Below are 26,511 nucleotides of genomic sequence, written 5' to 3' on the forward strand. Positions count from 1 at the left end.
GATTTTACCCGACTAAAACTCCCAGTCCTCCTCAGGTCGGGGATGAAATGTCTCTTCTAGAATTCCATGTTTTATGTGAAATCTCGTTCCTTTACCTATAAAAATATAAAATATCCTCTGAAGTCAGGCAAATATGACTCTTCTCATCCCTTTTTCACCAGATGAGTCAAGTTTAGTGGTTGCAGGGGAATTATCGGTTCGGGAGACGCTGTCTGTTCTATAGCACCTAGAAACGTGCAGGTATGTAGCAGGCAGAGGTGAGTGATTGAATGTTTGTAGCAGATCTGTGCGGGGATAAATCGATATGGAAGTGCTTTGTGTGTATGAATGGGTGTAGCAGAGCTGTGTGTGAGAGTATGGATGTAGCAGAGCTGTGTGTCTGTGCGGGCAAATACATATAGAAGAGTTTTGTGTGTATAAATGAATGTAGCAGGGCTGTGTGTGAGAGTATGGATGTAGCAGAGCTGTGTGTCTGTGCGAGTAAATACATATAGAAGAGTTTTGTGTGTATGAATGAATGTAGCAGGGCTGTGTGTGAGAGTATGGATGTAGCAGAGCTGTGTGTCTGAGTGAAAAATAGATACAGAAGAGCTTTGTGTGTAAGAATGGGTGTAGCAGTGCTGTGTGTGAGAGTATGGATGTAGCAGAGCTGTGTGTGAGAGTATGGATGGAGCAGAGCTGTATGTGAGAGTATGAATGTAGCAGAGCTGTGTGTGAGAGTATGGATGTAGCAGAGTTGTGTGTCTGAGTGAATAAATAGATATAGAAGAGCTTTGTGTGTATGAATGGAAGTAGCAGAGCTGTGTGTGAGAGTATGGATGTAGCAGAGCTGTGTGTCTGTGTGAGTAAATGGATATAGAAGCGTTTTTTGTGTATGAATGGCTGTAGCAGAGCTGTATGTGAGAGTATGGATGTAGCAGAGTTGTGTGTCTGAGTGAATAAATAGATATAGAAGAGCTTTGTGTGTATGAATGGAAGTAGCAGAGCTGTGTGTGAGAGTATGGATGTAGCAGAGCTGTGTGTCTGTGTGAGTAAATGGATATAGAAGCGTTTTTTGTGTATGAATGGCTGTAGCAGAGCTGTGTGTGAGAGTATGGATGTAGCAGAGCTGTGTGTCTGTGTGAGTAAATGGATATAGAAGCGTTTTTTGTGTATGAATGGCTGTAGCAGAGCTGTATGTGAGAGTATGGTTGTAGCAGAGCTGTGTGTCTGTGTGAGTAAATACATATAGAAGAGTTTGTGTGTAAGAATGGATGTAGCGGAGCTGTGTGTGAGAGTATGGATTTAGCAGAGCTGTGTGTCTGTGTGAGTAAATAGATATAGAAGAGTTTGTGTGTAAGAATGGATGTAGCAGAGCTGTGTGTAAGAGTATGGATGTAGCAGAGCTGTGTGTCTGTGAGTAAATAGTTATAGAAGTGCTTTGTGTGTATGAATGGATGTAGCAGAGCTGTGAGGGTATGGATGTATATTGTGCTTGTGTGTGATCAATATGGAATTTTTAATTGGTGTAAAATATGATTCCCTCTTCTGGATGACTAAATCTGGGTAAATAATATCCATTATGATGTTTATGGATTATCACTACCAAGAATTCAAAAACTTTTTAAAAAAACATCACTTCCTGCTGACATACCCAGTTGGGCTTAAACCAACGCTTGCCACAATTCTGAGAGCGGAAGAAAGATTAAGGTAAGTTGCCTAATATTTTTTTTTAGTGGGGGGGGGGGGGATCTGGGGTACTTATGTAACCCTTTTATTCACTGGTTCTGCAACATTGTAATACTTTATTGTGTAATCGTTTCCCATTCTTTGATCTCTAATTCCTGTTCCAAATTTTTTTTCTTTACATCTAACAGCTGAGGGTTTGCTACATTTGCATCCAGTCTGCGAGCTACATACATCCCATCAATAAGACAAGTCCTTGTCCTGCCGGATAATAACACTTTAAAGAAAATGGGGCAGGAAATGGCGTCTTATTGGATCACTAATCAATATTCAGCTTTTAAAAGACATCTCTTTATTATGAAAATAGACCATAAATAAAGGCGGACGTCAGCGGCGCGGGAGCGTCTGCCCCCTTAACCTAGTTCCATATCCCTCCAGGGTTTTACATAAGACCCTCATTATCGGAATGACTTCAGATAGTGACGGGAGATTTTTCGGAAGGAACGGATTCATACTTGGCGCGTTGTGTAAGTGTTAATGTGATATTGATTGGCTACAATGGCTGTCAGTGCGCGGACCGTGCGGTAACTGGAGTGGGAACATTGTCAGTCATAGAGAGGGGCTTATACAACTCATGCAGAGAGGGGGTAATATTAGGCTTAAAGGGTTTGTCCCAACTATTTAAAGGGAACCTGTTACCACTTGTTCACAAATACAGCCAGTGGCAGGTTCCCATAGAGCCCTAGTAACTAACTGACCCCCTTCTTTTAGATAAAAATAGTTTCACATCCCCATCAAATCAACTTTATGTTACCTGGTATCAAAAAGGGAGTGTCCTGCTCCTCCCATCTACTCCTCCCCATGACATATGCTTCCTTGTAATTCAACACTTCATGTCATGTGACTAGGTTGATGTCATCTAAGGTCCTATAGGTGATGAACCTATGGCACGGGGGCTAGAGGTGGCATTCAGAGCCCTCTATATGGGCACCCTTGCCCTCACCCAGTGTTGGACTGGCCCACCAGAGTACCAGAGAATCCTCCGATGGGCCCTGGCTCAACACAATACTGAAACCCAGAGGTCCATCAGAAAACACCACAATTTGTAGGTTGCTAGAGTATATTTCCTGGGGAATAATGTAGAGTGGGCCCCCAAATTTATATTCTCTGGTGGGCCTAAGGAAACCCAGTCCCACACTGCCCTCACCCCAGGGCAGGGTTCCCCAGATAGGACGCCTCTTGCAGTCCCAGACAGCCATTGTAGAAGGAAGCTACAATGATAATCTAAACATGTTCTCCTTCTTTCTACTGTATAGATGTTTTCGGGTGATTATACAATTTAAACCTGGGAAAGAGCATGGTGTAATAAGCTAGTGCTTAAAATTCAGCATTTTGTGGAAAAAAATTTGGGTTTTGGTTGTAGTTTGGGCACTCGGTGTCTTAAAGGTTTGCCATCACTGTCCTATACCCTTTACATTTGCAAAATGTGCCCCATGTATGCATCTGATCACATGAAATCACAGAACGTCTGCATGGACTTCCACTCTTCCCCATCCTCCGTGGAGGTATGCTGTGTTTTCATGTGATCAGATATTTACATGGGCTACATTTTGCAAATGTAAAGGTTATAGGATCTTAGATGACATTTTTAGCAAAAATACAGCATTTCACTCACACTGCTACGGAATGTGTCGCTAACAGATATAGAAGGCTTGGCTCCGATTCCACCAGCACCAAGTATTTGCTGATCCACTAATTTCAGGGAAATTGGAATTTTGTCTCTTGTCCAAACCGTTCCTGAACAATTAGTCCAATTAGTTTTGACTCTATATTGACAGGTGGGTGGTCCTGGAATAGAGTAGTCAACTTGATCCCGCCCACTTGGCAATAGAGAGCAGAATTAGCTGAGTGGGTGCTGAAACTAACAACACTGATTGTTCGGGAACACTGGGGGGTAGAGGAAAAATTACAACTGGGCTGGTATCGGTCCAGTGACCCCTATACTGGGCCGGGGGTTCGTGGGAGTGGTGGAAGGTGCACTTTAAAATTGAAGGGTGGTATAAAAGGATTTACCAGTTATTCACTAGGGGCTACTATATTACAAAGTTTTGTCGGTATTTGGACATTTTTTTAGGGGTGACCATATATAACGATGAAGCCACAGATATCCAGACGCTCGGTCTGCTCCGCTCCACACGTTTCCCCTCCTTCAGGGTATAAGATTTACTAAGTGCATAACAAGTGCCCGAAACTACATGACAACTTGTAACTCCGAGTGTTACATACTGGGTGCAGCCGGTATTTTCCAGCACCCATGGGCTGCGCCTTTCACAAGGTCATGGAGGTTCTTATGCACTGAGACTCTTCTAGCAAGTAAACACAAGATGTAGCAGAGCTGGATTCCTCCTTGGAGGGGGGTGTATAGTGTGTGGTTCTCGTTGAGTCCCATGTCTGCTCCGGTGGTCCGTGATGGTCTTTCGTTAGTCCCCTGAAGTCATTGGGGCACATTTACTAAGGGTCCGAATCGCGTTTATCTGCTGGGTTTCCCGAATTTTTAAGATTTGCCCCCGATCGCGTGTGACACAATCCCAGCACAGACACCTGTTAAATACCTGTGCAAGCCATGCCATCCCCAAAAAAGTCGAACAGTCTGATGAAAGTGCGATCCGTGACCCTTAGTAAATGAGCCCCACTGTGTTTTTTTTTATTCCATCCTTGTCCATTTTCCAAAGTTCATTGAAAACCCCTTAAAGCAACTGTAGACGGACAGATATGTGATCCATGTCATGAAAGCTTCAGATGGGAATGGGCCGCCCCTTTAACAGGGAGTTTCTCACTGCGCAACCGATAAACGACAAACTCGTCTACATCTACAGTAAATGCCATTGTTTGACGTGAGCCAGACCCACAGGAACCTCTGGCTCTATAGCGGAGCTTCACACATCCATAAATGACATCTCTAACATTGAGGAGGCTATTTTTACCATTTTCACGTGACAATAATCCCGCTAATAACCGCGCGCAGCTCTGAGCCGGGTAAACAGCGGAGAATTGTATGTAATAATTATACATGGCGCCAGCAGGTTCGTTTCGGCAGCCGTCTCGGACTTTGACCTCCCGAATGACTTGGGAGCAGCCGTAATTCTGGAGAGCAACTTTACAGCTCCGTCTATGGACTTCTAGAGCCCAGAAGAGGATGTTCTGGTTAGTTAGTAATTCATCCTCATCACTACTACATAACTAGTCCAATGATACACATACATTTAAGGTCCTCAATCAAGGATTTAAAGGAAACCTACCACTTGAAGTGGCAGGTATAAGAGGGAACTACCGAGCACCAGGTCAGGGTGAGCTGGTGCCGGAGCTTATTTTTGTTAGTGTTTTAAACCGCTGTATCGCGGTTTTAAACACCTTTTAAACTTTATGGCCGAAGCTGCTTCGGCGCAGGGAGGTACGCGCTCGGCACACCATGCGCACGACCGTGCCCGCGGCTACATAGGAAGTGAAGGAGAGCCGCGCGCATGGTGCGCCGAGCGCGTACCTCCCTGCGCCGAAGCAGCTTCGGCCATAAAGTTTAAAAAGTGTTTTAAACCGCGATATAGCGGTTTAAAACACTAACAAAAATAAGCTCCGGCACCAGCTCACCCTGAGCTGGTGCTCGGTAGTTCCCTCTTATACCTGCCACTTCAAGTGGTAGGTTTCCTTTAAGGTCCTCTAATTCAGGCTGCAGGATGATTTGCCCTGTTGCTACCAATTGGTGAAGGTCTGACTGGTGGAACCATCACCGATCATCTAACCTGGGAATTCTGGAATCCTTGGATCTGCAGTGGGCGACCAATCCATTTATATAATATATATGAAAAAAGATGAGTAAATCATCCAAGATTCGATTCTGTAAAGATTTGCCGAATTGTTCATAGGAAAACAGATGTTGGAAATTGTTATACAAAACTCCTTTGGTAGAGATGAGTGGACCCAATGGGGCAGATTTACTTACCCGGTCTTGTCGCGATCCCGTGGTGCGTTGTCCAACAAGGATTCGGGTCTGCCACGATTCACTAAGATCGTGTGCCCGAGTTCCTGTATCCGTCGCTTCAGCGCCGAGGTCCGCCGGAGTTCACCTTCTTCTTCGCGGTGCACGTAAGTGCATGTCTTACGACACATTTCTAAATGTAAAATCCCGCGTGTTGTCTGAATCCGTCGGGTTATCTGGCGGCCGTCCCCCGATTTCTGTCACGTGGAAGCCGGCGCCGATGCGCCAAAATCCGATTGCGTGCGCCAAAATCCCGGGGCAATACGGCGCAAAACGGAAATCATCGGGAAACCCAACTAAAATGTGCTCCGCGGACCCTTAGTAAATGAACCCCAATGTTTCCGTTCGGCTTCAGGTCCACCCTGCTCGACCAGAATTTATTGCTGGATTGGCGGCCAAATAGCCAACCCGACAAATTGACGTTCCTAGCTACTAGTCATGGCTATGATTGGCCAGGGGTATCCAACCAATCATTCCCCAAGCCAATCACAGCCATGGCTAGGTGCTAGGGGCGCCAATTCGCTGGATTTGTTATTCGGACGCCAATCTGGGAATATGAACCCGAAACACAAAATGGAAACATCGGGTTCAATCATCTCTACATCCTAGTCCTTTAAAACACAGATTTTATGAAAAGCTCCAATCTTGTTTGGTAGTTTTTTATGATTTTTTTTATCAGTTTCCCTCGCTGATCCCCATCCTTATCCAGACTTGGTGTTTTGGCGATTTTGTGGACACTGACTCTCTGCCAGAAGACAATCTGATCTCCTCCCCACAATCCAGTGTTCTAAATATCCTCCCCAAAATTTGTCCAAAGAGAATCAGAAAAAATTTGGATACAATTCGGTGTCTGAATCTACGAGCCCATAGTGATAGCAACAGAGCACGGGCCTCATCTATTGCTGGTAGCTCTATCCATTTAGGGGTATAAAGGACCCCCATTAATGTGGTCATGGTTTTGGAATCAGTGATTGGAAAGTCTATCCGAACAAGGACCAGGAAAAGGGGAGGAGTTTGGTATTGCTTGTACTGGATCGGGGGCACTATTTTTTATTTTATACCATTTTATGTTTCATTTTTAAAATGAGTTGGAAAACTCCTGTCACGGGTGCTCCTACGACCCCTGTCCCGGGTTGCAGACGCACCCATGTGCCTCTCTGTGCCTCTGGACTCCCTCTGCAGCCTCACTTACCTTCCCTTGCTCCAGTGGTAATCCCTGCGCTCCACCGCCTCATCCCCGCTTCCTAGTGCACACTTGCGCCGGCTCTGTAAGATTTAAAGGGGCAGCGCGCTGATAATTGGTGCGGGCCGGCCGCCTGCCCTGATAAATGGCCAGCCCCTTCCTGTATCCCTGCCGAATCTTTGTGCCTCATTCCTGAGAGAAAGCTTTCCTATTGTTACCCTGCGCGTTTATAGTGATTTCCCGTTGTGATGTTCCCGTTGTGATTCCGTTCCTGACTCAGATCCTGTGCAGCCTGTCCTGACCTCCTGACTGACCACGATTCTGTACTTCGCCTTGGTCACCACCATGAGCAAAGTCATGCCTGTGGAGCGACCTGGTGGCACTACGCCGCAGATAGTCCAACCCGCCTTCCGACAGGCTCTGGTGAAGACCTGGTGCCACTTAGACTCCGATGTCGGCTTATGTCATTGCCCGTGGTGGTCCAGAGGATCTGCTACCCCTGACCCTAACAACTCCTTAAAGTGTAAAAGTTTTGAGCACTCTTAGTCTTCAGCTTCCATATACCGAGCACCCGTATAACTATTTATTGACTCCCCCTCCCGAGACCTTGCTCCGGATAATGAGATTGGAAAGATTGGAGAAGGTGTACAGGGTCACGGCTAGCGGAATAACGACATTCCTCAGCGGTGAAGATACATTTGTGTTTGGTATAAACATTGCATATAAAAGTGTAAAAGAAACACTTGTGTCCTTACCCTGTGTGTGTTTTACATACTTGACCTTCAGTTTTATTCCCGTCACGGCTTGTAAGCTGTAATGTGGGGAAAACAAACTCTCATGATCTTGCAATTTCAAAAACACTTGTGCAGACGGGTAACAATAAAGAAACCCACATTCTACATCAAAATCCATCCTGATAAACCAGGGACATTACTCATAGACCCAGGGACCGGGGCTGTGGGAATCTTCTTATATTTGTCTTCCATGGCCTCCTTCCTTCTAAAATCAACTTTGATCAAAATGATCCTAATGAGGCTAAAGGGCTCCTGGGGGTGTTACCAGAGCTCCTCCGTGCTGTAGCTTCACAGGCTTTTAAACTTTCCCCACTCCCACTGTGTGAGATTACATCTGGGAGAGGGAGGAGGAAGGTCATGAGGGAGCAGAAGGCAGGGAGAGACAGTGTAACATCCTGTGAAGCTACAACACAGAGGGGCTCTGGTAACGTTCCCTAGAGCCCTTCTGAATAATTAGCTTAATTCAAAAGTTGATTTTAGAAGGAAGGAGGCCATGGATAACACATATAAGAAGATGACCACAGTCTTGGTGCCTGGATCTATGAGTAATGTCCCTGGTTTACCAGATGGATTGTAAAGGTAGATTTAATATGCACCTATTTCACTCAAAATAATGAAGTGAAGCTCATCTTTTTTTGGAGAGGCAAATGAATGCACTATTGGGTCTTCACTTTCAGCTCAAGAGAGGGCAGGACAGGTACTACATACCTGTGTGACCACATACTGGAAGGTTCAGTTTATCTTTGTTGGAGTGGGAGTGGCTGTACCATAGGGTCTTTGTTAAAAACAGTTTTCCTCTGGGGTGGGGCCTGCCAAGTTTCACTCCGCCCATGAGGAAAGATGCATCTGCAAATAAATGTTAAAATGGTCCCACACCTTCTGTGCTGGTTGAAGGTGTTACATACCTATTTATACTGTTCATCATTGGGTGTAGAAGACGATGACCTTACCATTGGGTCTTTGTGGATAATGTCTAACTCAGGGGAGAGTCCTGTCATGCTTTACCCCACCCCAAAAGTAATGTCTAAATGATCTCTTCGGAGCTGGTTAATCCAGTACTGAAAGTCTCAGCTCATTTCTTGTTGGAGAGGTAGATGACTTCTCCATCTGGGCCTATGTTTTTATTGTCTACCTCGTGGAGGAACCTGCCCATGAGGAACGATACAATAGAATGAAATGCTAAAATTGTCCCATCTTTGGTAGACGTTGCCGAAACTATATACCTGTCTTATCCAGTTAGGTCCAACTCATCTTTTGTTCGATTACCTGTACCATTGAGTCTTTGTTAGAAAAGTCCTGCTCAGGGGAGGGACCTGCTCTTAACTAGCCCAAGACAAAAAAATGGTTGCAAAAAGAAATGTAGAACACTAGCTGTGGGCCTTGCATGTCTTTTTGATTCCTCCTCTTTGTTGGAGAGACTGTAACATTGGGTCTTTGTTGGTTGTATTTAGCTCAGGGTAAGTACCTGCAAACCTTTACCTCCATATATGGAAATATTTTCCCAAAATTTTTTTTGTAAATGATCCCAGATCTGTTATGATGTTTGAAGGCATTGTATACCTATGTGAGTCAGTACTTGAAGGTCCTGCAGCCTCATCTTTGGTTGGAGAGGTGACTGTACAATCTGTTCATAATAAGGGACCTGCAAAGTTTCATCCCGCCCATGAGGAAAGCTGTATACAAAAGAAAAATGTAGAACATATATCACATTTCCTGTGATGGTTGAAGGCACCCAATACCTATTTCACTTCAGTATTAAACTCTCCTCCTCCGTGACTTTATACAACCAATTTTCTAGATTACGCCATCACACTTGACCATGAAAGAAACAGTGATTTTTTAGGCCAATTACTGTTAACGGGTTCCCTTTAAGATCAAGCTCTTCTTTTTTTTTTTTTAAAGATACTGTAGACATGGGGGGCACATTTACTTACCTGTCCGAGTCACGACCCCCGATCCGGAATGTCTGCCGGAATGCACGTAAATCCTGCGCCCGATACCCTGCATGTGTCGCTCCCTGCTCAGGTCCGCAGGAGTTCACCATCTTCCTCCTGGTGCATGTAAGTGCATTGTCTTGCGACACAAATTTGAATGTTAAATCCTGCGCTTAGTCCGAATACGTTGGATAGTCCGACCCCCCCCGGATTTATGTAGCCTGAAAGCTGGCGTGACAAAATCCAATCGCGTGCGACACAATCCCCGGCACAATCCATGAAAAGTCGGGACCCTTACTAAATAAGCCCCATTGTGTCTTTGTTGATAATGTTCAGCTCAGGGGTGGATCCTGAAATTCATCCCGCCCCCGAGGAGCGGAATTGGATACAACTTGCTATGGGTTTCCGATTTGCTTAGACTTATTAGTTCAGTGTCTTTTGGTCACTTCCCCTTTACCTCATCCTTCTTCATAGTATTTTTTGTAGTATCGCTCTTCAGTTTTTTGGGTTCGCAAGTATTTTGTAATGGCATAAACTGATGTTGGTTATGTAACAGAACACAACTGAGTCAGTGAGGCTTATCAGACAGACTTGAAGTATGTGACAGCCATGCCAAGCTCGCTGTCAGCTATAACTAGGAAGGGAACGCAGGAACGTGTGTCAGATGAAGCCTCCATACAAATCACTAATAGTGCGGGATGAGTCATGGTGTAGAAGACACAATGGGGTTACATCGCTCGCGCTCCTCCACACAATCCTCTGCTTTGTATGTAATGAAATTGACTAGACATCAATTTGTACGAGAAAATGACAAATTTGCATAGGACAATAAGAAAGAAAATGTAAATCTGCTCACAATAAGACAACGATTTTCTTTCATTAACCCCTGCACAACCAGCCTCTTTTTGGCCTTTAGGACCAAGCATTTAAAAAAATTTCACCATCGACATCCAGAACTTTTGGATTGTTATCTTTCTGCTACAATGTTGTTAGGTCAATGTACAAAATATAAAAGGTGAATTTTTTGCAGCGTGAGATGGAGTTTTTATTTATACTGTGAATTTGCATTTTGCTGGCACCTGTACAATTATCCAAATGATGTTTCTAATTTATACAAAACCAACTAATTCCAATACACATTAAGGAGCTTATTTAGGGAGGTATAAGAAATGGAAAACAGTCAGTCTCTGTATTACAGGGTTGTATATTTCCTTATATTTTATATGAGCAAAAAATTTAAAAAGAATAAAAATTATTGATACAAAATGTATCTATCTTCTTCTATTTGCTATCCATGGCCTTCTCTTGGAAGTCACCAGTATCAGAGGCACCAGTACGAGTGTCATCAGTATGAGAGTCACCAGTATGAGAGTCACCAAGTACGAGAGTCACCAGTAGGAGAGTCATGAGTATGAGAGTCACCAGTATCAGAGGCACCAGTATCAGAGGCACCAGTATGAGAGTCACCAGTACGAGTGTCATCAGTATGAGAGTCATGAGTATGAGAGTCACCAGTATGAAGGTCACTAGTATGAGAGTCACCTGTATGAGAGTCATCAGTACAAGAGTCACCAGTACAAGAGTATCCAGTACAAGAGTAACCAGTACAAGAGTAACCAGTACAAAGGTCACCAGTACGAGGGTCACCAGTATGAGAGTCACCAGTACAAGAGTATCCAGTACAAGAGTATCCAGTACAAGAGTCACCAGTACAAGAGTCACCAGTACAAGAGTATCCAGTACAAGAGTATCCAGTACAAGAGTATCCAGTACAAGAGTAACCAGTACAAGAGTAACCAGTACAAAGGTCACCAGTACCAGGGTCACCAGTATGAGAGTCACCAGTACAAGAGTACCCAGTACAAGAGTAACCAGTACAAGAGTCACCAGTATGAGAGTCACCAGTATGAGAGTCACCAGTATGAGAGTCACCAGCATGAGAGTCACCAGTAGGAGAGTCATGAGTATGAGAGTCACCAGTATCAGAGTCACCAGTATGAGAGTCACCAGTACGAGTGTCATCAGTATGAGAGTCATGAGTATGAGAGTCACCAGTATGAAGGTCACTAGTATGAGAGTCACCTGTATGAGAGTCATCAGTACACGAGTCACCAGTACAAGAGTATCCAGTACAAGAGTAACCAGTACAAGAGTAACCAGTACAAAGGTCACCAGTACAAAGGTCACCAGTATGAGAGTCACCAGTACAAGAGTATCCAGTACAAGAGTAACCAGTACAAGAGTCACCAGTACAAGAGTCACCAGTACAAGAGTATCCAGTACAAGAGTAACCAGTACAAGAGTAACCAGTACAAAGGTCACCAGTACCAGGGTCACCAGTATGAGAGTCACCAGTACAAGAGTACCCAGTACAAGAGTAACCAGTACAAGAGTCACCAGTATGAGAGTCACCAGTATGAGAGTCACCAGCATGAGAGTCACCAGTACGAGAGTCACCAGTACGAGAGTCACCAGTACGAGAGTCACCAGTACGAGTGTTACCAGTATGATAGTCATGAGTATGAGAGTCACCGGAACGAGAGTCACCAGTATGAGAGTCACCAGTAGGAGAGTCATAAGTATGAGAGTCACCAGTACAAGAGTCACCAGTACAAGAGTCACCAGTACAAGAGTCACCAGTACAAGAGTCACCAGTACGAGAGTTACTAGTATGAGAGTCACTAGTATGAGAGTCACCAGTATGAGAGTCACTAGTATGAGAGTCACCAGTATGAAGGTCACTAGTATGAGAGTCACCTGTATGAGAGTCATCAGTACACGAGTCACCAGTACAAGAGTATCCAGTACAAGAGTAACCAGTACAAGAGTAACCAGTACAAAGGTCACCAGTACAAAGGTCACCAGTATGAGAGTCACCAGTACAAGAGTATCCAGTACAAGAGTAACCAGTACAAGAGTCACCAGTACAAGAGTCACCAGTACAAGAGTATCCAGTACAAGAGTAACCAGTACAAGAGTAACCAGTACAAAGGTCACCAGTACCAGGGTCACCAGTATGAGAGTCACCAGTACAAGAGTACCCAGTACAAGAGTAACCAGTACAAGAGTCACCAGTATGAGAGTCACCAGTATGAGAGTCACCAGCATGAGAGTCACCAGTACGAGAGTCACCAGTACGAGAGTCACCAGTACGAGAGTCACCAGTACGAGTGTTACCAGTATGATAGTCATGAGTATGAGAGTCACCGGAACGAGAGTCACCAGTATGAGAGTCACCAGTAGGAGAGTCATAAGTATGAGAGTCACCAGTACAAGAGTCACCAGTACAAGAGTCACCAGTACAAGAGTCACCAGTACAAGAGTCACCAGTACGAGAGTTACTAGTATGAGAGTCACTAGTATGAGAGTCACCAGTATGAGAGTCACTAGTATGAGAGTCACCAGTATGAGAGTCACCAGTACAAGAGTCACCAGTATGAGAGTCTCTAGTACGAGAGTCACCAGTACGAGAGTCACCAGTACGAGAGTCACCAGTACGAGAGTCACCGGTACGGGAGTCACCATTATGGACATAATCAACAAATCAGGGGACATCCAGTCAAGTTTATTACATCTAGGTTGACTTTAAGTTGGCACAACACAAAGCAGACTGATATGTCTCAAATATCTCATCTCTAGTTAAAACCTCTGATTGGTCGGATTCCATTATTTTACGGAAAACGTCGAAACATTTGACTATTTTTCTTGCTTGGCAATTATTTCCAAATTTCTCTTGCGTCGGCCTGGGTGTTTATTCACAGCGCACACGATAATGTTTTCTTTGTGATAACTTGTAGGAACATATAAGAAGGTCTTGGGTAGAGAATATGAAAATAGGAAATGGGAAAGAGACAGAGCGTACATTTGACGTAATATCACGTCTCGGTGGCTAGGACTTTGCCATCACCAGTGTCAAAATGTTGTTCAAAGGAAGCGCTTAATTGTTAACTATTTGTACATGACTTTGATTATGCTGCGTTTTCATTACCAGTCCTAGAATAATCCATTAAATCACTCGGGTGGTCTATGAGGTTGGGATACAATGTGTATGTTGTACCCAAGCCAAGTTGAGAATGTTAATACACATTGACGGACATACGTGGGATGTAACATTTTCTTTCTGGGCTGGAGTTATTCATGAAAATATGTCTGTCTATCAACATGTTATCTAAAGTAATTATTACGAGAAAGTTCTACTGAATTGTATCTACAAAGATGTGTCAGAAGATAACATTGGTGGTCTTCAAGTTATAGACCTAACAATGGACAGCGACGGCCTACAACACACTCGAAAGTCTCCATTTGAGGTCATCATTTCCCTAGATGTCAAAGCCCAGGTATGGAAGAAAGAGAAAACTTGGGAGAGTAGAAGGTCAATTTGGTCCTTGACATCCTTAAAAGGTCGGTCAACACCGGGACAGCTGTGGCCTAGAGTTATCCAAGAAATTCCCTCAAAATATTCTACATGTTTGAAGATTAAATTGGTGGGATCTTAGAGTCGTGGTCTCTAGGACTCCCCATTCCAATATACGTAGATCCGATAATTCTAGGAGTGATTAATGGGGACATCATTTGATGGGATATCAAGCCCAGGTATAAAAAAGGAGATAATATGAGGGGAAAAAATTCCACCAAAATGTATCAGGAGATTATGTAGGTGGCGGAATCCAATAAAGATACTGCTGTGGTCTGTTGTATTCTCAAATCCCTTAAGTGAAGATCTGATATTTCTATTTTTTCGGAGTGATAATTGAGGTCTTCATTTGCCTTCATGCCAAACCCAAAAATAAAAGGAAAAGAACATTTCGGAGAATCAGAAGGTTAAGTGTTTCACACTTGGTACTGAAGATTGCATGGGTGGAGATCTTGAGTAGGAATCACCCAACAAACATATTGGGGCTTAATTCCTAAGGTCCCGCGGCCGGGTTTTCCGATGTTTTCGGGCATCATGCCGGGGACTGTGTTGCATGCAATCGGATTTTGGCACGTCGGTGCCATCTTTCACGCGGACGGATCATCCGACGGATTCGGACAATGCGCAGGATTTAACATGTCAAATTGTGTCGCAAGACAGGCACTCACATGCACCGGGAAGAAGATGGTGAACTACGGAGGACCTGAGCGGGGAAGCGACACATGCAGGATATCGGGCACACGATCTTAGTGAATCGTGCCGGACTACATCCTCATCAGACAACGCGACAGGGATCGCGACAGGACCGGGTAAGTAAATGTGCCCCAATGTTGTTGCTTATAGAACTCTCCGATCTGAAATGTCCATATCTCGGAGTAATAATTTAGGTCATCATTCGTCATGATGTCCAGTCCGGATTTTGGAGGAGCAGAAAGTAATTTGGTGCTTGTTCAGGAATTGTGATATCCAAAGTAATTAAGATTTGGAAATTGAACCTAACATCCAGATTTATCTACATAATAGTGTGTGAAGATTACGTTGGTGGGACCTCAACTAGTAGGAATTACCCAACAAAGGGATTTCTGTGGTGTCCAGGACATTTCAATCTCCAACCTACAACCTACATTTTCATCTTGATTGGACAGAATCATCGATTGAAACTTCTTTCCAGGTCTAAACAGATAAAATATGTGAATAACATTTATTCTCGTGAAAGTACTGGATCAACTTCGACAAGTCAAATTTCTTAAATTGTGCATTGAGTCACTGAATTGCCACCTGCTTTTCTTTCAGTACGTCGAGCTGGGAGAGAACTGAATTCCCAGGTATGGAAGAAAGAGAAAACTTGGGAGAGTAGAAGGTCAATTTGGTCCTTGACATCCTTAAAAGGTCGGTCAACACCGGGACAGCTGTGGCCTAGAGTTATCCAAGAAATTCCCTCAAAATATTCTACATGTTTGAAGATTAAATTGGTGGGATCTTAGAGTTGTGGTCTCTAGGACTCCCCATTCCAATATACGTAGATCCGATAATTCTAGGAGTGATTAATGGGGACATCATTTGATGGGATATCAAGCCCAGGTATAAAAAAGGAGATAATATGAGGGGAAAAAATTCCACCAAAATGTATCAGGAGATTATGTAGGTGGCGGAATCCAATAAAGATACTGCTGTGGTCTGTTGTATTCTCAAATCCCTTAAGTGAAGATCTGATATTTCTATTTTTTCGGAGTGATAATTGAGGTCTTCATTTGCCTTCATGCCAAACCCAAAAATAAAAGGAAAAGAACATTTCGGAGAATCAGAAGGTTAAGTGTTTCACACTTGGTACTGAAGATTGCATGGGTGGAGATCTTGAGTAGGAATCACCCAACAAACATATTGGGGCTTAATTCCTAAGGTCCCGCGGCCGGGTTTTCCGATGTTTTCGGGCATCATGCCGGGGACTGTGTTGCATGCAATCGGATTTTGGCACGTCGGTGCCATCTTTCACGCGGACGGATCATCCGACGGATTCGGACAATGCGCAGGATTTAACATGTCAAATTGTGTCGCAAGACAGGCACTCACATGCACCGGGAAGAAGATGGTGAACTACGGAGGACCTGAGCGGGGAAGCGACACATGCAGGATATCGGGCACACGATCTTAGTGAATCGTGCCGGACTACATCCTCATCAGACAACGCGACAGGGATCGCGACAGGACCGGGTAAGTAAATGTGCCCCAATGTTGTTGCTTATAGAACTCTCCGATCTGAAATGTCCATATCTCGGAGTAATAATTTAGGTCATCATTCGTCATGATGTCCAGTCCGGATTTTGGAGGAGCAGAAAGTAATTTGGTGCTTGTTCAGGAATTGTGATATCCAAAGTAATTAAGATTTGGAAATTGAACCTAACATCCAGATTTATCTACATAATAGTGTGTGAAGATTACGTTGGTGGGACCTCAACTAGTAGGAATTACCCAACAAAGGGATTTCTGTGGTGTCCAGGACATTTCAATCTCCAACCTACAACCTACATTTTCATCTTGATTGGACAGAATCATCGATTGAAACTTCTTTCCAGGTCTAAACAGATAAAATATGTGAATAACATTTATTCTCGTGAAAGTACTGGATCAACTTCGACAAGTCAAATTTCTTAAATTGTGCATTGAGTCACTGAATTGCCACCTGCTTTTCTTTCAGTACGTCGAGCTGGGAGAGAACTGAATTCCAAGAAAAACTGTGGAATTATCTGCACGCTATCGCTGGCAAGAGTTAAGTGCTGAATGCTGCATGAAGGCAGAAGCATAAAACACAACTCAAGAGTCGTATGTATGTGATAAGTGCTTCAAGGAATTGTTCTTTATTCGGTTAGGTACATCAAGTACTTGGCAATGTTTGGGCTCACATACGAGGCTTCTATACCGCTCACAGTCATGAGGAGAACCTTGCAAAAGTTTTGATGCAGATGTGATGAAAAATTTAGGTAAATAGGTAAATGGTCCTAGTGGCCCCTTAGGACTCCTGTTCTCGTCTGCTCTCCATATTTTGGATAGAGATGGGTTTTTTTTGTAGGGTCACCTTTGTTCGTGGAAATTCAGGACCTCAGTTCTCAGAATCATTGGTGATCCCAGTGGTCGCACCTGCCGCAATCAGTCTCTATCTTATGGATGGATATGACTTTTTGTGAGAACCCCCCATTGTTCATGACGACTCAGGACCCTTAGGTCTCATTTCTGGTGGAGGACAAATTAGTCAAAGTATTAGCAATCAGAAAATGATCTCCTATGATGTGGTTAGAGGGAAATCTTGGTTCATACCGGCATTGTTCGAACACCTTTGATTGGTGCTTGCACTGATTGCCCGTGTTAAAGGAGCACCAGCAGAATTTCTGATGGCAGACTGCCCAAATTTACTTTGCGTTTTATGAAAATATGCTAATGAGCCGGCCCCAACCTATGTTATTGGAGCATCTCTTGACTTCGAAGACTAATTATATATGCACACCTCCACTCTCTGAAGCTGAGCTTGAGCCGCTCCAATGACATAGCCCAGAGGTCCTCCGGTTCTTTTTGGGGTGCATCCTGCAGTTCCTGAAGCTACGAAACCTGTTCCTCCTACTATAAAATGCATTGGTAAGTAAGAAATTCTGATGGTAGATGTCCTCCAAACCTCTTAATGATGGCTGAGAGTGTGCACCTTCAATGTATCTAAATGCCACTAGCATTTTGCTGGATGTATTTAAAGGGTTAACACCCACCGATTGCAGGTTTTACCAGCGGCATTGGGCCTGAACCCGAAGTTCTGGTCATCCCTCGTTGGAACCCTTTACTGATGAGGAGCTTATTAGTAAGATTTGTTTGGATACCTAAATTGTTTATGGTGAATCAGAACTCTGCTTTTCTTAGTTGATGATGGTCCTCTCTATAATAATAATAATTCTTTATTTATATAGCGTCTACAGATTGCACAGCGCTGCACAGAACTTGTCACCTGTCCCAAATGGGACTCACAATCTAATCACCTACCAGTATGTTTTGGAGTGTGGGAGGAAACCGGGGGACCCGGAGGAAACCCATGCAAACATGGAGAGAACATGCAAACTCTCTCCTGTCTAGTCTTGTTCCATGTAATATGTGGTGCTTTAGCATAGACACTATTGTAGCTTAATGGAAACTCTATACCCAATTGCAGATTGGTATTCAAGACTCTTGTAATTGGTGGGGGTCCTCGATCTCATGGTTAGAAACCCCTTAAAAGATGACTTAATACTTGGTGCTTTACTATGCTTGGTCTAGTTGTCGGGTGACTTTATGTAGATTGACATAGACATCCCAAGGACAAGAGCGGTTCTGTTCCTAGATGAATACAGATCCTACTTCTCAATAATGGAAATGTCCTCTGATGAAACGTAAAGTTCTTACTCTCGTTCCCCTGGAAACACGACAGGTGAAGAACAAATTTCTACGATTTCTAGATTATGGAATTTATTCTTTGTCTTTTCTATACCTTGGGAATGATAGTTCACAATGTACTTGTTAAAATTATGGTGCAAGAAGTTGTCAAATATGTTGACAGTAATGGTGAAGAGTTTGTGCGGAAGCAGAACATCCCCTGCTGAAGTGGTCTGAGAAGTACAACGTGTTCCTTGCAATGTAATATCTGTAGGGGATGTCACTGCTGGGATCTTCAATCACTTCCATGTGCTAGAATTCTAATAATATATATTCCAGATACAGATTTACTTATGTAATGAAAGGAAAATGTCCTGGTCCTTATACAGTCCTTGGTCCAATACAGAATCAGAAGTGGTCATTGCCAGTGCGGTCACCGGTAGACATCGCTTACGAGCCTTGGTTTCTGCCATCACATCTCTACGTTTCCAGCTTCCAGCACATACATCTGATGGACCCTGCAACCTGGTGGCACCGCTCACCATGGAGTCCAATGGTTTTACAAAATACAAACCACACCACGACCAACGGGAAGGTGATATTGGATTTTCTCATGCATCACTGACATAATCTTTAGGTCAAGTTCACGAGAACCGAACCAGACTCTCTACCTCCCTATGTCAACCTTCTCCAACTTTTGCTTTTAAGACCTCTCTAGCGCTTCCACATCATTCCGGTATTTCCTTCCTCAGTCCATTCAACAATTCCCAAACCTTAACGTTCTCACATATAACCTGATCTAAAAGGCTCCCATTATCTCGAGTAGCTTATACCCTTAATGCAGAATCTGTCAGATTCTTACAATTTGTCTCCCTGACATTGCACTTTGCAAAGCTCTATGGAAGTCCTTTGACTTTGGATGGCTCTTATAATAGGTGTTGACCAAGTCAACACTAGTGGGCTTCTCATTTTACTCTAACTTTAAAATGGGTTTTCCCTTGAAACAAGTTAGGCGCTATCAACAGGAGAGGACCTAACTTGCTGATTGGTGGGGATTCAGGGGTCCAATGTATCTCCATCTGACCTCTCGTCGCTCCCCGAGTTGAGTAGAGCAGCCGGTCGCACATGGCCAGGTTGCCCGTTCATTTCTATATCAAAGGTGACGGAGATTGCCGAGTGTTGTACTCAAGATAGAGATGAACAGGCAGCCTTGGCCATGTGCGAACGGCTGCTCTACTCATCTCGGGAAGAAACAAGTGGTCTGACGGGGGTACATCGGACCCCATTGAACCCCCCATTCTCGTGATCTTTAGGCGTCTCATCACTGAGACCCCACTGATCAGCAAGTTAGGCTCTATCCTGTGCATAGGGCCTAACTTGTTTTATGGGAAAACCCCTTTAAAGGGTTTTTTCATGAGTTAGTATTAAAAGTTAAGTCATATTTGATCATAGGGAAGGGACTCCACACCGATCACGTATAAACAAAGCAAGCTAGTAACCATTGGCTCTGTGGCCCGATGCTTACACTGAGCTGAACATCTTAAAGATGAGGGGGTTAGGTGTCGGACCCCCACTAATAACCTATTGATGTTTCCCTCTCCTTTAATGTTGACAGATGCCATCATTAAATAAATTCTTCTTCTAAGGTTGTAACGTAACTTGGTCATTGAGGGTTTTTGCCAAATCCAATCAGAACGGCACCGATCCAGGACATACAGTATCATAAGGATGTGGGGGGTTAGGTGTCGGACCCCCACTAATAACTTATTGATGTTACCCTCCCCTTTAATGTTGACAGATGCCATCATTAAATAAATTCTTCTTCTGCGGTTGTAACGTAACTTGGTCATTGAGGGTTCTTGCCAAATCCGATCAGAACGGCACCGATCCAGGACATACAGTATCATAAGGATGTGGGGGGTTAGGTGTCGGACCCCCACTAATAACTTATTGATGTTACCCTCCCCTTTAATGTTGACAGATGCCATCATAAAATAAATTCTTCTTCTGCGGTTGTAACGTAACTTGGTCATTGAGGGTTTTTGCCAAATCCGATCAGAACGGCACCGATCCAGGAGATACAGTATAGGCAGGACAATAGTTGTTAAAAGCAACATAAAAAAAAAATCAATGACTCAAACTAAATGTTGTGAAATTTGCTAAACTGTTTAACACTGACTCTTCCATCCAGGATATCTTTTTTTTTTTTTTTTATTGTCAAAACTAATTGTGGGCCAAGAAACTAGATACTTCCCAGAAGTTTGGCACCGGCTCTTTCCTTACTATAGTTATCTATGAGTCATATTGCAGTATATTGAGGTCTTTCTCAGCCACCACAGAACATAAAGCACCATGCGATTGTTCAGCAATAGAGCAGGCACGTCTTTACGCATTATACAAGCCAAACGCTAGCGAGGACACCGAGGCATCGAGTCAGGCAAATTCCGGAATTGATGATGATGAACTGGTAGTTGACACTGTAAGCTAGCCATGTGATCCAACATGACCTCATTGTACTCGGGAGAAGACATCAACCATGAACTAGGCAAGTCGGAGAACCGTCTGGTAGTAAAGTGAAAGAAAATATTATTTCTAGCTTTACGAATTAGTCCCAGAACACACACAGGCTCACACACACATGTTCGGCATATGAAAGATATTTGGCAAAAAAAGTGAAAATGTTTACAAAATTAGCTTATCTCCGCGCTCTGCTCCGGAGCTGGTGAGGGCTTTTTTTAGCGACTAGATGCTAAGCACTTTCTAAGAACAAAACCAGTGTTCAGTGTTAAAGGAAAGCAAAGAGACATGTCCATGGAAATAGAACCGGCGGAGAAATGTCAACATGTGCGGAATAATCCGTGGGTGGTGGACGTCTAGCGCCGTCATCGTAGTTTGCATGCATTCGTCAATTTTTATGAATGCAGTGATATCTGGGAAGTATGACTGATGCTTCCACTTGTGGTGTACTACTCAGGAGACCCGTAGGGTGAAGTTCATTGACTACCTTCCTTGAAGGGGTTGTCCAGCATTTTGATATTGATAATTTTACTCTTAAGATCCCCCATTGATTAGATGTTCTCAGCAGTCACTGGCTGTGGTTGGACCTTGACGCAGATGTCTTCGTCAAGTTTCTGTTGGACCCAACGCAATCTAAGATTGAGGTTTGAGCAGGTGCCTTTATAAGACCACATATCAAGAAGATTCTGATGTCCAAGAGGTTTCACCAAAGGATAAAAAAATTATATGAAAGTGGTTGAAACAATTGGCTACAAGATGTCCTCAAATTCCAAAACCTTGAAGATCATCTTCATCTTAATGAACTTTAGACAAGCTTAGAATTTGGAGGAGCAAGGTAACAACTTCTACCTGCATTATAAAGACTCTGAACATCCATATCAAACATAGGTGTAATCTGGAGAATAGTGGCACTAAAATTATTTTTCATTAGATGGTTCCCCATATGTCAAAATCTGACTTTCGAGGTGTCTTGTAACTTCGAATTTAAGCCAACTAAGTAACTGGGGCAGATTTACTTACCCGGTCCTGTCACGATCCAGCGGCGCATTCTCTGTTGAGGATTCGGGTCTTCTGGTGATTCAAGGTAGTGCGCCCGATGTCTACCAGGTGTCGCTACTGCGCTGAAGTCCGTCGGAGTTCACTGGAGTTCACCATCCGTTGCTGGGTGCAGGTAAGCGCGTGTCAAGCGACACATTTTTTTAAAAAAATTCTGCGGTTTTTCCGAATCCGTTGAGTTTTCCGACAGCCACACCCTCCGATTTCCGTCGCGTGCATGCCGGCGCCGATACGACACAATCCGATCGCGTGCGGCAAAAACCTGGGGCAATTCGGTGCAAATCGGAAAAATACGGGAAACCCGACGAAAAAAAACGATTCAGGCCGTTTGTAAATGACCCCCACTGTTTTCCAGAAGGAAGAGACTCCCATATGGTTCAACATACGGCCAAATCATGGAGTATGAGCAAGGAACGGGTTTGGCTAAATTAAAGGTGATAGAGTTGACGAAGGAGATGTAGGGAGCAAACAATTAGGAACAGTTGTCTACAGATAGAGGTCCTTTCCTTTACATCTCAAATCATCCTTGAAAGGAGTCTCGGAAGTTGGGCACTGGTTATTTTGAAGGTCCTGACTTTCAACATTTCCAAAAATTTCAAGCATAGCATGAACGGCTTTGCTTGACTCTGTAGACCTACAAGGGGAGCCAGAACGACAGGTGTGCAGAAGCAGGTATGTAACCACTTCCGACCCACTCCTATTCAAAAAACGTCCTATGAAAATGAACATGACACCCAACATTCGCAAAGGATTGTTTCAAACAAGCGAGAAAGCTCCAAAGTCATAGCAGATGTGCTGCAGGCATGGCGAGACGGTCTGTGTCGGATTACTTGGGGCTTTGTATTTTAAGACTCAGCTTTTTTAATTGAATCCTGTACATGATAGGGAGCCAATCTGGTGTATATATAGGGAGGAACTTGTCGAAAAGGAGGAAATGGGTAGAAACAATGCAAATCTCACAACATGACCGCCAATCTGTTGACTGGTCTTACAACTCATCGAGAAGTCACTCACCTGGACTTGGGTTTCTGGGATCCAACAAAAATATTCTCTTCACTATCCTCTAGGAAATAAACTTTACTATGCTCATAATCAGGCCGGTGCCTTGTGTATCTATGGAATCCACTATTTGCTTAGAGCCTGGTGGTCCGGTGGGCCAGTCCAATTCTGGCTATAACATACAGTCCATTATTACCAGAAGGTACCATAAATACAACTTTTTGAAAAGCCAAAACAGAGTTATATATGATGAGACATTATTTTGGGAACACCCATTCTACAGCCACTATATAAGCAAAATTCACAACAATAACTTACCAATTCCTGGGACAGTTTTAATCGGGGTCCACAACATACTTCCCAGATTTTTCTTGTCTTTGGTGGTATAATCTGCAGCTTTGAGGTCAAAATAGACCCCATTCATACCCAATTGACAGTACTAAGGGTACATTGGGGTGTCTGTTCTATTGCCAGACCAAAAAGTGGCCATGATGAAGGTCCCTAATTGAGATGTGAACATGGCCATAGCACTCCTAAACATGTGTAGTTCATGAGCCGGAAACATGAGTGCCGTGAACTGTTGTTTGCAGCCCATCTATCATCCATGGGTGCACGGCACATACCGGCCGATGGCGATAATAGAAGACTTCCCGGAACAAGAACGGTTCCATGGAAATGAAAGCCTTGTCTATGATTCCTTAGAAACTAATGGGCTATGTCCTCACCAATGAAGTGGCGCCTAGCACAAGGCTACGGTCATCTGTAGCCAACTACGTAGCCAACAACTAGCCAAAACAACTACGGTCATCTGTCTGTGGGTTTCGTTAGGAGGAAAACAATCCTCACATTAAAATTTTTCCGGGGTATGTCATTATTTTAGTTAGGGAACCCCATTTTTGATTTTACAATTTATCCTCAGTATCCAAACTTCAATGTAGAAGAATTTGGGGACCCCGTGTTATAGTCACTGTACCAATCACCCACCACTTTAGTCTCCAACCTTTGATTCTCCTACTGCTGCCGGCCAATCATCCGATCCGATGTCCACCGATAAACGAAGGATCATTTTACATTCTGCACTCCAACCCAGTTGAAGCTTCTGACTCCGTCCCTATCATTTGTTTTCACTCCGCTGAGAATTCCTGGATTGTATCTGTTCTGGACAGCAGAATGATTTATTCAGATCTCGACTGCCAATACTTTTTCTTGATGTATCTGGCCCTCTAAAAATATATATTTACACAATATCAGTAGGGCACAGCCTGTTGTGTAAGGGGCTGGATGCCTTTCGATGAACCGCTCAGGAAATAGCTGGCGTACGATCCATCTACGTCATGGAAGAAAATAGACTCGGAGTCATTGCTGGAAAGAAGTTTGACGTTTTTGCGCTCCATTTTTGTTCCTCGGCGCCAGGACGCTGCCTACTCCATTTAGGTCAAGAATAATGATTAAAGGAAACTTGTTGGATCCACAACAAAGTGTGGAAAAGGACCTTGTGTTTTTCAAGGCCAGAGCAAGAATATGAGCAGTAGGCTTTATACCGTGCTGTATAACGCTATGGAACGGCTGGGCAAACATTTTGTTTGGACCCAGATGAGCAAAGGAGAGGAAGAGTGTAATTAACATGGCGGGTCTCGAATATTTAGGAGCGTGGGTTCAATGCCTCATGGAGGAAACAATCAAGCAATCATTGTGAACCTTACTTAGCACTGGGTTTGTAATACATCGCTACGAAAACATCACCAGGGTTTATTGCACCTCATATATTTCAAAAGGGGAAGCGGTTGTCAAGATCCTTTTTCCACGGAACTTCTCGGTAATGATAATAAGTGCCTATTAATGAAATTTAATTTGTTACAAATGGTGTAAGTGGTACAGAAGCCGGACAGAATGAATAGTTACTAGATGTTCCCAAGACCACACACTGAACGAGCAACCTCAGGTTTATTGAACAACGTCTACTTTGTGTCCTAGCACCGGCCATTGCCATGTTTGTAGGTCATTATGTGCCCAATGGACCTTCAACAACCATTTACTGGATGATGATTAATTTTGCTCTATATATATTAAGACGAACATACTGAGGTTGGAAAAATATTGGTTCCAACTTTTCTTCTTCAAGCTTTGTTGATTCAGAAGAAGCCAACAATGGGGCTCATTTACAAAGGGTCTGAACGCCGCACTTTCGTCGGGTTCCCCAAATATTTCCATTTTGCGTCAAATTGCCCCGGGTTTTTGGCGCACGTGATCGGATTGTGGCGCCGGCTTTCACGCGACAGAAATCGGGGTGCGTGGCCGTCAGACAACCCGACGGATTCGGAAAAAACGTGGAATTTAAAAAACTATTTGTGTCGCAAGATCAGCACTTACATGCACCGGGAAGAAGAAGGTGAACTCCGGTGGACCTCAGCACCGCAGTGACACCTGCTGGATATCGGGCGCACGACCTTAGTTAATCCCGCCAAACCCGAATCCTCGTCGGACAATGCGCCACGGGATCGCGACTGGACCGGGTAAGTAAATGTGCCCCAATGTCTTGAATTTGTTACAAATGGTGTTAGCGTTACAGTAGAATGAAGGGGACCAGTTCAGGTTTCATTCGCCAGGTTTGGATGAACCTCGAAGAAAAGCTTGGTTCGCTTACCCGAAAACCCGCCAGTAACACCCACAATCAAAACCACCGGATCAAAAAAGTTTCTTATCACAGAGGTCATTGACTGTTGAGGTTTCAGGATATCAAAAACATAAAGCTGTTCATTTTCTCCTCTATGATTAAAGGCAGCATTGATCTAGTCCACATACGGTCCACCTAATAGTTGGTTGACCAACTAAGTTGTAGCTTCAACCCAGATCTTGAGAGACCACCATAAATAGATTCAAACTTCTAGTCTATTTAGTGGCCATGCCGTAGTAAAGGTGGGACGTTCCAGGGCTGTGACAAGGCTCCAGAAATGGGACATCAGTGCAGCTTTCATAATTAAAGCACAATTGTGATTAAACATAATTTGCAAAACTTTCCAAAAACATTCTTCCCAGACAACTTTCTGAGAAGTTTCTAGAATATTTTGCCACTTGTACTGATCCCATCTAACCATGTCCCAGTTCTCGTCCCAGTACCTTAACTTCTGAATTTCTAGAGAATTATTTTGACACACATGTAATACACATTTTTAGCTTGAAAAATATGTGACTTTAATTCTCTGCCAGATAAAAATTTCCATTTAGAGATTGACGAAATTGACTAGGACTTGGGTAATCAGGAATACTTTTTGAATGAATTTGCTTAGATTGGGCTAGGGATAAACAAGTTTTCATCCGAGATGAACAGTGGCTGGAGATGAATAGTATTTGAAACAAAAAATTGGTAAAGGAGGTGTATAATTTTAGACATGGATGCTTTGCAAAGGTCCATTCACTTTCGGAAGGCTCCATGACAGCTCCATTCATATAGATCTTTGGGGGCACTTGGGTCTCAGTTCTTGTACTCACTAAGGCTCCCAGTTGCCAGACTCAAACAATCCTGTAAATAG

General features: G+C 43.6%; 1 long non-coding RNA gene across 2 annotated transcripts in view; it reads right to left on the reverse strand.

Annotated features, from left to right (window-relative positions):
• The window catches only part of LOC140066187 (uncharacterized), a 43,230-nt gene continuing 16,719 nt past the window's right edge, over positions 1-26,511 (reverse strand). For both annotated transcript variants that reach the window (XR_011848151.1, XR_011848150.1), the window contains 3 exons: positions 9,236-9,348; positions 7,637-7,692; positions 1-95 (listed from right to left, as the gene is read on the reverse strand). This is a non-coding gene — a long non-coding RNA (uncharacterized lncRNA). The remainder of the gene's footprint in view (positions 96-7,636; positions 7,693-9,235; positions 9,349-26,511) is intronic.

Source organism: Engystomops pustulosus, chromosome 6, assembly GCF_040894005.1.
Source record: "Engystomops pustulosus chromosome 6, aEngPut4.maternal, whole genome shotgun sequence".
Classification (NCBI taxonomy): domain Eukaryota; kingdom Metazoa; phylum Chordata; class Amphibia; order Anura; family Leptodactylidae; genus Engystomops; species Engystomops pustulosus.